The sequence below is a fragment of the Polyodon spathula genome, chromosome 1 (genome assembly GCF_017654505.1).
Source record: "Polyodon spathula isolate WHYD16114869_AA chromosome 1, ASM1765450v1, whole genome shotgun sequence".
Taxonomy (NCBI): Eukaryota; Metazoa; Chordata; class Actinopteri; order Acipenseriformes; family Polyodontidae; genus Polyodon; species Polyodon spathula.
The window spans coordinates 78,638,357-78,652,885 of NC_054534.1; the positions used below are offsets into that span (position 1 = coordinate 78,638,357).

General features: G+C 42.1%; 1 protein-coding gene across 1 annotated transcript in view; it reads left to right on the forward strand.

The window, feature by feature from the left end:
* LOC121299829 (transmembrane protein 192-like) overlaps positions 1-14,529 on the forward strand; it is a 36,803-nt gene that overhangs the window by 15,598 nt on the left and 6,676 nt on the right. The gene's annotated exons all lie outside the window — the stretch shown is intronic.

Sequence of the window (14,529 nt, forward strand, 5' to 3'; positions counted from 1 at the left end):
AAAGATGTTTTTCTTACTCATTACTGAGTAAGTATAATTGCTGTGCCTAAAACTTGCACTGCATTAAAGATAAGGATGTGAGCCTCAGCAGTTAGCAAGCTTGCCTCCTGGTTAGAAGGTCATGTGCTCAGTCTTGCCTTGGGCAATTATTGGATATACCCCACCCAGTAATGCCTCAGCATTGTATTTGTGTTTATGTGTGGCATTCTAAGGTGTTGTCCTTATGAGACCCCCCTTTCACCCCTCCCTATCAGCTTTGTTAAAAAAAAAAAAAAAACACTCTTTTAAAGGAATGCCAGCTTTAATACCAGATTTGTTTAAAAGCCATTTTAGTTTTTTCATTCATAGATGTCTAAATCTATGTTAAGGAACTACTATGGCAGTCTTGCAATGTCTTTCAATAGTTTGATGGCAAATAACAGTCTTGTTTCACAGCTTCAAATAAGCATTCAGAAGAAAATATGAATTATGCAGGTTCAGCAAACCATTACAGTATTTGGGGAACACAGGGGATAATTTAAAATTTATGTGGATACATATTTGATGGGGATCATAGAACAGCACAACCTTCCAAACACCCATATTGTGGGATGAAGGAATGTGTGTATTGTTGCTTTTAAAATAGAAAGTTGTTTTAAGTTTCCATTCAAACCATCCTTTTTTCTATCTTATTAGAAACACAGTTGGTGTCAATTCTTTATTTTCAGTTCTAGTTCCATTTCCAATTAATTTTTTAAAATTAATTCCCAAGTCCAATTGCCATTACCTTTTAATCAATTCAAGTTCTAATTCCAAGTGAAACTAAGACATTGCCTGGAAAAGAGCTAGCTAAGCCTTTGAAGTCCTTTTGAAGATATTTTTAATGCTTAGAGTTGGATCACTAAGGTATTTGTTTTCTCTTCATTTAAACATGAATACCAACCATTGTGTTAGGCAGTGTTCAGAGATCTCACATCAAAGTATTTTACTTTGGTCTTCAAAGAGTTAATGAAAAAAAGAAGCAGACAGTAAAATATTCATTTTTGCCTACACAGTAGATATAGTCCCATAATCGTGAAATACAGTATTCAGCCAAGAACTGCTTTGGTAACTCATTTGACAACAAGAACATTCCTGATTCTGTGTGTAAGATACTGTGTGAAGAAGGTCGCATTGGTCTTTCAATATGCAAGTCAACCACAGCAGAAATCAATCTCATGATTACCACCTTGCAGATTTTTAAAAAAATATTTTAAAGTACATATTGGAGGAAAGCAGATTAAAACATGTGATACCTAATGTAATGCAAGTCTGTGAATAATGTTACAATGACTATGGAGGTCCATGGTACTGACAGATTGAGAGCCAGAGATGTAGTACTAACACAGATACACAAACACATAAACACTTGACCATAGGAAGACCAGGCCATTAGTCGTGGAACCTCAAGGCAGGATATTTGCTTTTAATCAATGATTGACTTTGGTTGACACATTACTGTCTGTTTTTGAAAGTTTGTACCTTTCTGAAAAGAGAAATAAACCAAACTAAACATGAAATCTATCCACCTACATGTTATACAGCAACATGTGAGCAAAGATAGTTTTATCTAAGAGCACCCTGGTCTGATTCAAGTTACATTCAGCCTTTAACACTGCTGTGAGTGATTTGTCTAAAGTTGAGTTGCTTTTCTTTAGAGTGAGGCTTTTTCAGCATATGATCAGATATAAATCAGCAGTGATTTATACTGTGAGACAGATGTTCTACTATTTTTTTTTTCTATTTAATTGCCAGTTTTCACCGTTTAGCTTAATTAGAAGAAAGTATATAAAACAGCAAAACATCTGCCTTTTCATAAATGCTTTAGATGGCTTAAATTTTGATTTTATTTTAACCCTTTACACCTAGGACTTTGTTTTTTAAACATTCCTACTGGTAGTATCATTTTATTCTTTAAAATAAACATACAGGTAAAACACACACACACATATATATTACTTGTTGTAAGGCAGAACACAATTAGCACAGTCTTGTTACTATGGCTCTCCACTATACCGTTATAAAGGGTGAGCACTATGTGTGTGAGTGTGTATGTGTGTGTGTGTGTGTGTGTGTGTGTGTGTGTGTGTGTGTGTGTGTGTGTGTGTGTATATATATATATATATATATATATATATATATATATATATATATATATATATATATATTATATATTATATGTGACAATTACTTAAAACATGTCTAAAAATGTACAGATTTCTAGAACAGTACAGAACTGCTATGTTACATCAAACTGAGATTTTAAATTTAACATGTGAACATGCATAATTGCTTAATCCTAAGTACATGCACAGTAATGCTGAGCCTATTCACTCACTAATAATCACTACAGGAGGAAGAAAATTATGTGGGAGTTTTAGAACTCTACAAGTTAGGTGCCTACAGGCATTTTGGGATCTATTGGGCAGAGCCTTGTTTAACTCTACAGTGACCCCCACTGTGACAGATAGAGTAGAAGTAGCCACAGGCTACTGGAGCTGGTGCCACTGATGGCCCACTCCTAAAGCTCATCCAGGCACACAGTTAGTAGCCAGAGGGTCTGTGAATATTTCTTAAAGGTTTTCACTCCCCTGGAGTCCAACCATTAACAAACAATGAGTTGAGACAACCCTACACACCCCTTCCAAAAAAAGAAAGTTAATATAGTGCTTATAACGTTCTCTAGTAAATTTTAACTAAATTAATAATTAACTTAATCTTTATATAGAGTGTACATTAATTTACAAGATTGTAGCCAATGTTTGTGTTTTAATGATGGAAAACACCTCCAAAAAATGTCTGGATTCATGCTGGATTCTGTTTTCCATTTAGACAACATGACATTTCTAGTGTCAACTAGAATACTAGTGTGAATGCATCTATATACACATGCAGTTCTTCTTTTTTTTTTTTTTTTTTTTTTTTAAGATCTACACATTGTAATATACTTGTGCAGATACATATCATGTATTAAGCATAATAGCATCGGGGGTGGTCTGTGCAGTAAAAAATGTCTCTAGTCGCTTGAAACTTATATACTCTCAATTTTCATTGGCTCGGTAATAACTGATGATAAAAATAGAGAGCATTACCATAATTGCTATGTCTTTTTTATAAGTTTTTACTGTTGATGGTTTTGTAAAATTAAATCAAGTAAATGTGGCACAATTATGCAAGCCTTTACAAGCACACACACACACACACACACACACAGACAAACAGCAGTTCCAGGGGAAAAAAAACTCACTGTGCCTTAAGACAGATTTCAGATCACGTAACCTAATACAGTTGTCCTACAGATTAGCACACTGTCGTTTGTAAGGGATGTGCTAGCATTGTTTGTCCTAAATTACTTCAATGCTGTATTTCACACGCTCTATTCTAAGATGTATTGCTTGAGCACAGAGGCGGAGCAGACCACCAAGCCTAGATTCATAGGTGGTCTTCTGATTACTTTACAACCTGCTGTTTGACAGTAGCAATTCAATATCAGATTATATATATATTGCTTCCCTTTAATCAGTCATGCGATTGTACACTGCAGAGGCAGGTGGTCTGTGATAGAAACAATATGTAAGAAAGTTGGGCCGGAAAGTGAATGATCGATCGTTCACTTTGGTGTTCATTGAAGGCTTCACTTCCAAGTGCAACACAACATTTTTATTTGCACCTTGTACTGATTAAATAAAATGAAAGCTGCAGTGTCTCACAATAATACTTGGGCAATTCGTTAGTATATGTTTACTTATCGTTCCATAATGTAGTTTAGCCTTCCAACACACTTTTGTGCAAGAAAAGCGGCTCTTGTTGGCAGTCTAGATTTACAATCCATAAAGCAATTTGTATACTGCTGGGACAGACAGGCTCCTGCTATTGAAGTAGAGGCAGTATAAACTTATGAATGACATCTTAAGCCCATAAAACCAAACAGAAATAAATGCATTAAATGTGATAAGCTTTATTTTACAGATGAAGGTGGTGTTATGCTGGTAACATATTGTATGAGAATCCTGCATGGGCTAATAAAACAGTGTGGTGTGCAAGGGTTCTGTGGCTTGGTACCCTCCTACCCCTGTGCATATTTTGTTTTTCGTTATTATTTAATACGTATGTATGTATTTGGGCATAGGTATTTAAAGTATTCACTCCCTTGAGTCAGTATTTGGTAGAGGCACCTTTTGTAGCAATTACAGCCATGAGTCTATTTGGATAAGTCTCTGCCAGCTTTCCACATCTGGACACTACAATTTTTGCCCATTTTTCTTTGCAAAATTGCTCAAGCTCCTTCAAGTTGGATGGGGACCTTTGGTGAACAGCAATTTTCAACTTTTTCCACATATTCTCATTTGGATTGAGGTCCGGGCTTTGACTGGGCCACTCCAGGACATTGACCTTTTGTTTTTAAGGATGGTGTTCTCAAGATGATGTGCGGTGTTAGGCTTGCGCCAAACATAGCACTTAGCATTGAGGCCAAAAAGCTCTATTTTGGTCTCATCAGACCATAGAATCTTCTTCCACTTGGCATCAGAGTCTCCCACATGCTTTCTTTCAAGATTTGATGTGAGTTTTTTTCAACAATAGCTTTCTTTTTGCCACTCTCCCATAAAGGACAGTTTTGTGAAGCACCCGGGCTATTGTTGCCAAATGCACAGTGTCTCCCAGCGCAGCCATGGAAGACTGTAACTCCTTTAGAGTTGCTATAGGCCTCTTGGTGGCCTCCCTGACTAGTGCCCTTCTCGTCCAGATACTCAGTTTTTGAGGACAGTCTGTTCTAGACAGATTCATAGTTGTGCGATATTCTCTCCGTTTTTATATTCAGTGCCTTGGAAATGTTCTTATGTCCTACCCCTGATTGGTGCTTTTGAATAACCTTATTCTGGATTTGCTTTGAATGTTCTTTCATCTTCATGATGTAGTTTTTGTTAGGAAATGTACTAACCAACTGAGGGACCTCCCAGAGACAGGTGTATTTAACCTGAAATCATGTGAAACACCTTAATTGTACACAGGTGGACTCCATTCAACGAATTATGTGACTTCTAAAGACAATTGGTTGCACCAGAGCTTATTGAGGTGTGTCATAGCAAAGGGGCGAATACTTATGCAATCAATTATTTTCTGTTTTATATTTGTAATTAATTTAGAACAATTTGTAGATTTTATTTTTCACTTTGACTTTATAGACTTTTTTTGTGTTGATCAGTGGCAAAAACTCCTAATTAAATCCATTTTGATTCCATGTTGTAACACAACAAACTGTGGAAAAGTCCAAGGGGGGTGAATACTTTTGAGAGCCACTGTGTGTGTGTGTGTGTGTGTGTGTGTGTGTGTGTGTGTGTGTGTGTGTGTGTGTGTGTGTGTGTGTGTGTATGTATGTATGTATGTTTATATATATATATATATATATATATATACACACACACACACACACACACACACACACACACACACACACACACACACACACACAGAGTACTGTGCAAAAGTTTTAGGCAGGTGTGAAATAATGCTGTAAAGTAAGAATGCTTTCAAATATAGACATGTTAATAGATTATATTGATCAATTAACTAAATGCAAAGTGAGTGAACAGAAGAAAAATCTAAATCAGATCCATATTTGGTGTGACCACCTGTGACAAAGTGCCCGCCCCTGTGTATATTATCTGTTATGTTGCGTGTGGTTTGTTAAATGTTGGTGTATAGTCATTGGTACATGGGATATAAATGGGTCTGTAACACGAGTGTTTAAAATGTATATTTGTATTTAGGCATGGGATTGTACATCACTTCACGTATTTAAAGTAGTTAATATGTGAGCACGAGGTTGCACATAATTAATTCACATGCTGGGATTCAAGTGAATAATTAATTAGTAATTGAATCCCAGCACAACAGTATATATAGATGCACGTTTTCACATACTCGCGGTTGGGTGTTCGGTGAGTGGAGAACGGGAGATAGAGTAGGAGTGTTACAATATCAATTGCTATTGCGTGCTGGTGGGACCAGCACGATACGTGTATTTATCTGCTCACCGTGTTTGTTAGTGTGTCTGTCCGTGCATCGTGTTTTGTTAAGTATAGTCCGTTTTTGTTTGTCTATTTATTTTGGCGTAAAGTGCCATGTCCTGTTTCTTTTTGTTTGTTTAAACCTTTTATTTACAATAAACCGGCGCAAGCAGGCGCCATCATCATTTAATTTCATCCTGTCTGTTGTGTATTTCATTCCTTTCTGGTTCTGACGCCGCCCACTTCGGCTGTCTCTGTGACACGTGGAGTCCTGCGGGGATAACACCGCCTCCAAGCGTCAGACCGGGAGAGGTGTTTTTGGTTTTAAAAAAAAAAAATAATAATTTGGATTACAAAAAAAAATTATAAAATGGTATGGAAGGAGAATAAAGAGGTGAAGGACAGGGAGGAGGAGTGCTGCCTAAGGGCCAGACATCCCCGGCGATTTAACAAGCCATCGCTGCGGTGCTTCCTCTGCAACCAGGACTATCTGTTCTCTAACTGTCCCTTCCGCGGCCCCTACCAAAAGGGAGAGAAGGACCTGGCCCAGGAGAGGAAGATGAGGAGGAGGCAGCGAAGGGGAAAGGGGAAGAGGACCACAGAGTGTCCACCGCCCATGTCTCCACCAGCAGGGTAAGAATGCCTGCTGGTGTTGCCTCCAGAGGGAGAGGAGCCATTGCTGCCGTCTCCAGCGCCAGAAGGAGAGGTCCCACTGCTGTCTCCAGAGCCGCACCAGTCCCCTGCATGTGAGGGAGAGCCGCACAAGTTCCCTGCATGTGAGGGAGAGACGCACTAGTCCCCTGCAAGTGAGGGAGAGCCCACCAGTCCCCTGTAACAAGGGTAGACTACCCGCTGCTCTCACCTCCGTCGCCAGGAGACTACATGCCTCCGCCACCTCCACCGGCAGGCGCAGAACAGCAGGAGCTGCCTCTGCCTCCTCCACCAGCAGAGGATGAATGCCTGTTGGGTCCCCGTCCACCAGCAGAGGATGAATGCCTGCTGGGTCCCTGTCCACCAGCAGAGGGTGAATGCCTGTTGGGTCCCCGTCCACCAGCAGAGGATGAATGCCTGCTGGGTCCCTGTCCACCAGCAGAGGCTGAATGCCTGCTGGGTCCCTGTCCACCAGCAGAGGGTGAATGCCTGCTGGGTCCCTGTCCACCAGCAGAGGGTGAATGCCTGCTGGGTCCCTGTCCACCAGCAGAGGGTGAATGCCTGCTGGGTCCCTGTCCACCAGCAGAGGGTGAATGCCTGCTGGGTCCCTGTCCACCAGCAGAGGGTGAATGCCTGCTGGGTCCCTGTCCACCAGCAGAGGGTGAATGCCTGCTGGGTCCCTGAGGGTGAATGCCTGCTGGGTCCCCGTCCACCAGCAGAGGGTGAATGCCTGCTGGGTCCCCGTCCACCAGCAGAGGGTGAATGCCTGCTGGGTCCCCGTCCACCAGCAGAGGGTGAATGCCTGCTGGGTCCCTGTCTACCAGCAGAGGGTGAATGCCTGCTGGGTCCCCGTCCACCAGCAGAGGGTGAATGCCTGCTGGGCCCCTTTCCACCAGCAGAGGGTGAATGCCTGCTGGGTCCCCGTCCACCAGCAGAGGGTGAATGCCTGCTGGGCCCCTTTCCACCTGCAGAGGATGAATGCCTGCTGGTATCACTTTCCCCACCAGCAGAGGGTGAATGCCTGCTGGGCCCCTTCCCACCCGCAGAGGATGAATGCCTGCTGGTATCACTTTCCCCACCAGCAGAGGGTGAATGCCTGCTGGTATCACTTCCCCCACCCTCACAAGGAGAGGAGTTGTAGCTGCCTCTGCCTCCATCACCATCAGGGGGAGAGGAGCAGGAGCTGCCTCTCCCTGTACAAGAAAGAGTACCAGGACTTGATGCTGGCATTCCTCAACAGTCACTATATAGTCTGCTGAGGGGAGCACGGGGTAAAATGGCCCGGCCGCAGTGGCTACGACGAAGGCAAACACCCGCACCCCAGTTTGTCCTGACTCCCTGCCTTGCTTCGCCCCAGGACGCCTACCTCGCTTCGCCCCAGGACGCCTGCCATGCTTCGCCCAAGGATGCCTCCGCATCGCCTGGGGTTGCCTGCCGCTCCGCATCGCCTGGGGTTGCCAGCCAATCTGCATCGCCAGGGGCTGCCTGTTGCTCCGCATCACAGCAGGAAGTACTGTGGCCGGAACCCCACCAAGGGGAGCTGCCGGCCACAAAGAAGGGGGAGGAGGTCTGGAGACCACCAACCCCAGCAGCAGTTTCGCTGACGGAGGTCGTGGGGGAGGTCAGGAGACCTGCTCCTATTGCAGTTTCTTCGCTGCTGGAAGTACTTTGGTCGGAGCCCCACCCAGGGGAGCTGCCGGCTCCGAAGAAGGGGGGAGGTCAGGAGACCACCCCCCCAAACAGCCTTTCCGCTGCCAGGACTACCTTGGCAGGAGTGTGCCACTCTGCTGTCAGCATTGCTGGACTTTTGGGCTTTTAAGGGGGGAGGTGGCCATTGAGGCCATGTGTGCTTTGCACAGGGGGGTGGTATATGTGACAAAGTTCCCGCCCCTGTGTATACTGTCTGTATGGTGCATGTGGTTTATTAAAATGTTGGTGTATAGTCATTGGTACACAGGGATATAAACGGGTCTGTAACACAAGTGTTTAAAATGTGTATTTGTATTTAGGCATGGGATTGTACATCACCACTTAAATTTAAAGTAGTTAATACAGGAGCACAAGGTTGCACATAATTAATTCACATGCTGGGATTCAAGTGAATAATTATTAGTAATTGAATCCCAGCACAACAGTATATATAGATGCACGTTTTCACATACTCGCGGTTGGGTGTTCGGTGAGTGGAGAACGGGAGAGAGAGTAGGAATGTTAAAATATCAATTGCTATTGCGTGCTGGTGGGACCAGCACGATCCGTGTATTTATCTGCTCACTGTGTTTGTTAGTGTGTCTGTCAGTGCACCGTGTTTTGTTAAGTATAGTCCGTTTTTGTTTGTCTATTTATTTTGGCGTAAAGTGCCGTGTTCTGTTTCTGTTTGTTTGTTTAAACCTTTTATTTACAATAAACCGGCGCAAGGAGGCGCCATCATCATTTCATTTCATTCTGTCTGTTGTGTATTTCATTCCTTCCTGGTTCTGACGCCGCCCACTTCGGCTGTCTCTGTTGCACCACCCTTTGCCTTCAAAACAGCATCAATTCTTCTAGGTACACTTGCACAAAGTCAGGGATTTTGTAGGCATATAGTCAGGTGTATGATTAAACAATTATACCAAACAGGTGCTAATGATCATCAATTCAATACGTAGGTTGAAACACAATCATTAACTGAAACAGAAACCGCTGTGTAGGAGGAATAAAACTGGGTGAGGAACAGCCAAACTCAGCTAACAAGGTGAGGTTGCTGAAGATAGTTTACTGTCAAAAGTCATACACCATGGCAAGACTGAGCACAGTAACAAGACACAAGGTAGTCATACTGCATCAGCAAGGTCTCTCCCAGGCAGAAATTTCAAAGCAGACAGGGGTTTCCAGATGTGCTGTCCAAGCTCTTTTGAAGAAGCACAAAGTAATGGACAACGTTGAGGACCATAGACGCAGTGGTCGGCCAAGGAAACTTACTGCAGCAGATGAAAGACACATCATGCTTACTTCCCTTTGCAATCGGAAGATGTCCAGCAATGCCATCAGCTCAGAATTGGCAGGACTGTCCTGAGAAGTCTGGTCAGAAGTGGCCTTCATGGAAGACTTGCGGCCAAAAAGCCATACCTCCGACGTGGAAACAAGGCCAAACGACTCAACTATGCACAGGAAACACAGGAACTGGGGTGCAGAGAAATGGCAGCAGGTGCTCTGGACTGATGAGTCAAAATTTAAAATATTTGGCTGTAGCAGAAGGCAGTTTGTTCACCGAAGGGCTGGACAGTGGTACACGAATGAGTGTCTGGAGGCAACAGTGAAGCATGGTGGAGGTTCCTTGCAAGTTTGGGGCTGCATTTCTGCAAATGGAGTTTGGGATTTGGTCAGAATTAATGGTCTCCCCAATGCTGAGAAGTACAGGCAGATACTCATCCATCATGCAATACCATCAGGGAGTCATCTGATTGGCCACAAATTTATTCTGCTGCATGACAACGACCCCAACCATACAGCGAAAGTCATTAAGAACTATCTTAAGCGTAAAGAAGAACAAGGTGTCTTGGAAGTGATGATCTCAATATCATCGAGTCTGTCTGGGATTACATGAAGAGAGAGAGGCAACTGATGCTGTTTTGAAGGCAAAGGGTGGTCACACCAAATATTGATTTGATGTAGATTTTTCTTCTCTTTACTCACTTTGCATTTTGTTAATTGATAAACATAATCTATTAACATGTCTATTTTTGAAAGCATTCTTATTTTACAGCATTTTTTCACACCTGCCTAAAACTTTTGCACAGTACTGTATATTTATATATATATATATACACACACACACACACACACACACACTGCCCTACTATTGTGGGGCTGTCCTAATAATTGAACATACAGCAATCAGCAATCAACCCACCAAAAAAATAAATAAATAAATAAAAAAACATGTATGCAACAAACTTTAGGTTTCTCCCTATACACTCACAGCTTAAATGCGGTTGCAAGATCACCTTTTCCTCTTAATACGGTTTGAGTACACACATATTTTGGTTGCAAAAGGAGTGTAGTGACAACCACACTAGTTAATCCTGTTCTTAACAACTAGCGACTTCTGTTATTAATTCAGTTTGGTTACTGAATGAGCCAAGTTGATTTTGTAATATTGATTAATAGTAAATTCATAACAATAGTAAATAATGCTTACATATAATAAACTTTTTTTATTATTATTTATTTAATTGACGTATGGTTGTATAATGTTCTGTTGTAATTTTGGTTTTACAATTTAAATCAATATATAACAATTCATTTAAAAAAAACACACATGGTATTGAAATAATATTTCATAAATGTTCAGGGAGTATATATTTATTTTTTTATTAAAAATCATAGTATTGTACCCCTTCAACGTAATGCTGTAGCAGAACCTCCAAAATAATAGCTGCTACAGCCAAATCTGTGCATTGATTAGGGGCAATATTCATAAAAACTGAAAATGTGCACATCCTTAATATACTGTACATATGTATATATAGAGAGATATGTCAAATACATGCCAGTAGCAATCCATAGTGTTCAGTTATTCCGCTAGTATCAATAATTAATGTATCAATATTGTTAACACTAGAACTGCCAAGAGTTCGGACTACATACAACCACCACACTCGCAAAACGTGCGGCTCCATTTTAAAACGGCTTCGATATGAATATGAAAAACAAATCGGATAGAACTTAATATTTTTATTTATGAACATCATACATAACATTTTCAGAGCAGAAACACCGTATTTACATTGCAAATTTAACTTTTTTCTTTTTTTTTTCAAAAAGAGCACATATACATAAACATGAAAAACTGTAATAAAATAAACTTTACGCAATAAACTTCTGTGTAAACAAATGTAGAAAGCTGTATGAACATATACAATTATAAAACATAAACAACTAGTTATACAAATAGCATAAAACTAAAATATATCTTATGCAACGTGAAAGCACTTTGAGTGAAACGAAGTTCAAAGGCTCTGTCTGTCTGTTCAGAGTTCTATTAGGTTTCTAAGTACAATCTATGCAGAAAATACGGTTTTCAATTGTACCAGTGCATTTACCACAGACTGCCTTTTCACAATGGGCGCAGACATCAAAAGTTCTGTTTTTATTGCAATTAGCAACCTGGCATTGTCTTTTATTCCATGTGCCAGTGGGCGCAGCGTTGGCTGAAGGCTGAGGGGCATTTGCCAGCCGGCTTTTGTGTCTCTTATCAAAATGTTTCTGCCGTAGCTCCAGGGCTAGCTGCAAAATGAAGTCCCTCTGAGTGATTGTGTTGCCAGTGCACTCCTTGCACAAAACCAAGGCGTTGATGGCTGCCAGGTCCAAAACATTATAAAAAACAGCCACAGGCCACCTGCGAGTACCACCTTTGACAGAATACAGCCGTGCCATCCACACCATACTTCGTTGCATTGTAAAATGCAACAGTCTCTGGCTTTCGTTTAGCATCAGTCCTGATGGTCATTGATCTGTGCAGAGAGCTTAGAATATGCACATTTAAAAAAAAAAAAAATTTGCACAGTCGTACTCAGCGTGGCACAGTCGTTTTGCCTGAGAAATGTAGTGTAAATAATATGCCTAGAAGTTGGAATAATGGCAGGATGTACCATTTCTCCACTGGCTCTTACCATGGCAATGGAAGTAATTATTAGTGCATCACTAGGGTAATGGGAGGAGAGCACTTTGCTTCTGGAATGTGACTAACACCAATTCGAAAATACTTGGATGACATGACAACAATGACTACAACAGTAGCCTGCATGAATTGGTTTTTGGGCAAATTAATCAATAATGCAATTCAAGCCCACTAAATCAAGAAGCATCTCTATAATTAAGGGTAAAGTAGTAGATAAAATGTTTTCTACATTAACGGTGAGGCAATACCAACAGTGTCTGAGAAGCCAGTGAAAAGTCTAGGGGATGGTACGATGGGGATCTAAAGGATACAGTTTGTGTGGGAGAAGTTAGACAACAAGCAGTGGAAGAGTTGAAGAGCATAGAGCACTTTACCAGGTAAACTGAAACTCTTGTGCTTGTGACTATGTATGAGGTTTACTTGACAACAGTTGAGAAGCTGGAAGCTTTAATTAGTTCATACGTCAGGACATGGTTGGGAGTTCCACGCTGCCTCAGCAGAGTGAGACTTTATGGTAAAGGAATACTGCAGCTACCAGTCTCTGCTCTGACCGAGGAGTTTAAGTGAAATGACAATAGTAGATTCACGCGACAGATGCGTAAGGGAGGCAGCACCTGTGTTGAAAACTGGAAGAAAATGGGCGGTAAAGAAAGCTGTGGAAGATGCTAAGGTTGCTCTTCAAATCAGAGATATTATGGGGCAAGTTCAGCATGGAAAAGGAGGTTTTGGTCTCAGTTCAGCGCCTACTATATGGCACAGGGCAACCCCAGTTCTAGTGGAGGAAGCTGGTAGTCAATGAGGGGCAAAAGCAGGAGGAGAGGATCAGGTGTGTAAAGGCCGTTTCCTGGGCCAAGCAGGGAGAATGGATGAGATGGGAAAATGTGGAACAATGCAAGATCGGCTGGCAAGATCAACATATGATGTTCTCCCATCACCACAAAACCTAAACCTCTAGGTGGGTGAGGATCCCTCATGTCCTTTGTGTTCATCACCTGCAACATTAAGGCACATTTTGACAGGATGTAAGGAGGATCTTAGCCAAGGACGGTTTATTTGGCCCCATGACGAGGTGCTGCGATGTTTGGCCTAAGCATTGAAAGACAAATGTAACCTGACCAATAGGTTGCCACCAGTTCCATCAAAGCATTACACACAAAAAACAATATTTCTCTGTCCAGGAGAGCAACCACCAAGAAAAGGTGTTAAAACCAAGCCTCGCCAGGGACAATTGAAAGCTTCTAGAGACTGGAAGATGCTGGCAGATGTTGGTCAACGGCTTATTATTACACCTGAGATTGCCACCACTAACCTTCGACCAGACATTGTCTTGTTGTTTGGATCAGCATGCCTTGTTCATCTGGTAGAGTTAACAGTGCCATGGGAGGATGCTGTGGATGATGTGTATGAGAGGAAGAAACTTTGGCATGCTCAACTGCTCAACTGAAGCGGAACAGCGAGGATGGAGAGTCCGAGTTTACCCAGTGGAGGTGGGTTGTTGAGGATTTGTGGCACACTCGGTTTCTCAGAGATGTCGGGTTTAGTGGCCAAGAGTTGCATCGCACAGTGAAGAACTTATCTGAAGTAACAGAAAGGAGCAGGGCTGTGGTTGAGATGGAAGGATTCTGGATGGGGATCTCAAGCACAATAGAAAGAAAGCAGCGCTGATGTATGGGTAACTAAGCTGGGCTGAGTTGAGTAGGCAGCGGAGGGGGGTGATGCTGGGACGCCAGAATCACTGTTGAGCCCTCTTGAGGTATCATTGGCTAGTCGACGAAACACTGAGGACAGAAGGTGCTCACTTGAAGACCCCAGAGAGGTACCCTACTTAGCTCAGTCCAGACGGTTGTCATGCTGATGTGCTGGGGAGACCACACTATGGTTCATCCCCGAAGCCAGCGTTACACTTCAGCCATCAACACCAGACAGAAGGATATCTACATCAACAGATGGAAAGAAACGCAAATGTTTGGAGATGCAGATGGATCACATTAGTTTACTGCAAAGCTACGTCTTATTTGGTGCTTATCTTGGCGAGAGCCAAGTTCAAATCAGCAGGAAGTTTTAACATCTACTCACATGTAATGGGAATCATGTGTAGAATGACTTTCATCAGCGTTTCTAGCACTCAACAGGATTATAATATATTCTTTCACAATGACTTTGATTTTATTACAAAGCCCAGACTAAATT